Source organism: Gadus macrocephalus, chromosome 20, assembly GCF_031168955.1.
Source record: "Gadus macrocephalus chromosome 20, ASM3116895v1".
NCBI lineage: Eukaryota > Metazoa > Chordata > Actinopteri > Gadiformes > Gadidae > Gadus > Gadus macrocephalus.
The window spans coordinates 5,993,197-5,995,623 of NC_082401.1; positions in this window are offsets into that span (position 1 = coordinate 5,993,197).

The following is a 2,427-nucleotide window of genomic DNA, read 5'->3' on the forward strand; positions in this document are numbered from 1 at the left end:
AAAAGAATCCTGAATATGTATACCAACAAATTGACTCAACATGGGATAAAAAAGCCCTAAAAAGTTCACACACACGCACACACACACTAGGGATGAGTCGGTCACGACCGATTCGTTCACAACGAACGAATCCCAAAGGTGAACGATAAGAACTGGTTCCCCAAAACAAGAGAACTGGTTCTTTGATTCTTTTTTTTTAACATAAAACAAAAATATGGTCACGTAAATAAAATATACAAACGAACAGAGCTTCGTCTCCCCGCGACCTTATATTGATTGAGTCTAACACCTATGAGATTCCCTGTCAAATGACGTAATCTGATGTAACGAACGAATCGTTATAGTGAACTGAACTGAAAGAACTGATTCCCGGAAAATAATCATTTTGCCCAGTCACTCACACACAGACACACACATTAAGTGACAATAAATTGTATGCAACAAATATTGTTGAATACTAGAGCTGTCAAGCGATTAAAATATTTAATCGTGATTAATCGCATTAATGTCATAGTTAACTCACGATTAATCGCACGATAATTTTTTTTAACGCCGTTAAAATTGGTTTGCGTTAACGCCGTTAATAACGCGTTTAACTGACAGCTCTTGAATACATATTTTTCTTTTTGCAGAGGAAATCAAGTCCTTTTATGATTGTCTCATAAAGACGGAAGATTGAATCCAAAAGCACAGCGAGCCTTTGCACAGGCGTGCAACTCACATATGTGCGGCACCACACACAAACTTTCATAAACAAAGAAGGGCATTCCAATTAAGTGATTGTATTTCATCTTATCTCCCCAACTGGATGAACACAGTCTTCCAGCCGTTAAAAGCACAGGTCCCTTGAGCTGTGATACCGCAACACACAATATTCATGTTAATTTTCCCCTGATAAACTGTACACAAAGAGGTAAACAAACTTATACCTCCCACCCAGCTTTTGAACATCATATCCATGATTCCAAAATAATGATCACAGACTTATTAAGCATCGATAATTGTTAGTTAGATAATTTTCAGTTGTTTTTTATGTCAAAATGTGCATGAAAAAGATGGTCTTCACTATAATCTTGAACCTGATTATTGAAAGGTATCATTATACCCTGATATCCATCCCAGAAGACATCAAAACGATGGACAAACGTGAAGTGTGACAGTTACACACAAAGTACTACCCGTATAAAGTGCAAACATACAAATACATTACACGTGCGTACACATATTATGCACACATACACATATATGATATAGACCTATAACACAAATCGACACACACAAACACACACACATACAGGAAATTACACACACACACACACACACACACACACACACACACACACACACACACACACACACACACACACACACATACACACACACACACACACACACACACACACACACACACACACTCACTCACACACACACACACACACACACACACACACACACACACACACACACACACACACACACACACACACACACACACACACACACAGTAACACAAATGAACACACAAATAAAAACAAAGAGGAAGTGGAACCATTTCACCAGATGGCATCAGTGGCATCACGTGACAAGGCGATGATTGAAAAAGAAGCAGAGGATTTTCATGTGTAGATAATTGGACTGGCGATACACAACCCTAAACTGCCATGCTATTTTTCTGTGTTTCATTGTGAATGAGTGGCTGGGTGATTCCCCCAACGAGGAACCCGACGGAGACGAACAGCCAACCCATTGAGGGCGGCTATTAGGGACCAGCCCCCTCCCACTTATATCTCATGATAAAGATGTGTAAGATAATAGCATATCTTGCTCCGCAACCAGATTCTCAACCAGAGTGAAACTGCAGAGGCCGCGATTGCTTGTGAAATAAACTACACTCTAGGGCACAGGCGCGATGGAGTGAATACGCATATATTTCCACTTAAAGCTGCAAATGTGGCGATATGAAACATTTATTAGATTTAAATCCCTCCTCCTCTTTGGTTTAAATAAGACAATAATGTCAACCATGCTGTGCAGCATATTAAAACTGGGGTGCCTTTAATAGAGGCAACGTTAGCTTAGAAACAAGACAAAAAGAAAAATAGTTTTTAATGTTTTTTTCTGTGTTTCCAGATTTCTTTGTGTTGTTATTAACTCTGAACTGTGTACATGTTGGATGTTGGTTGGTTTTTCCAGATAGCAAGGTAAAACATGAAAGTGAGTGTAATACATTAATTATTTTTGTAGTCCTAAACCGTGTCTGGATTTGAACTCCCCTTTGAGGATTGGAAAATAAGTTTTGTATGCATTATGTGGGTGTTGCTAGTCTGTGTTCAAAAAAAAATATATATATATGTATCTCAAATGAATGTTATCTAAATTTAGTCAAACCAACCATGTTTAGAAGCAGACTTTCATGCTGAGAGTAAA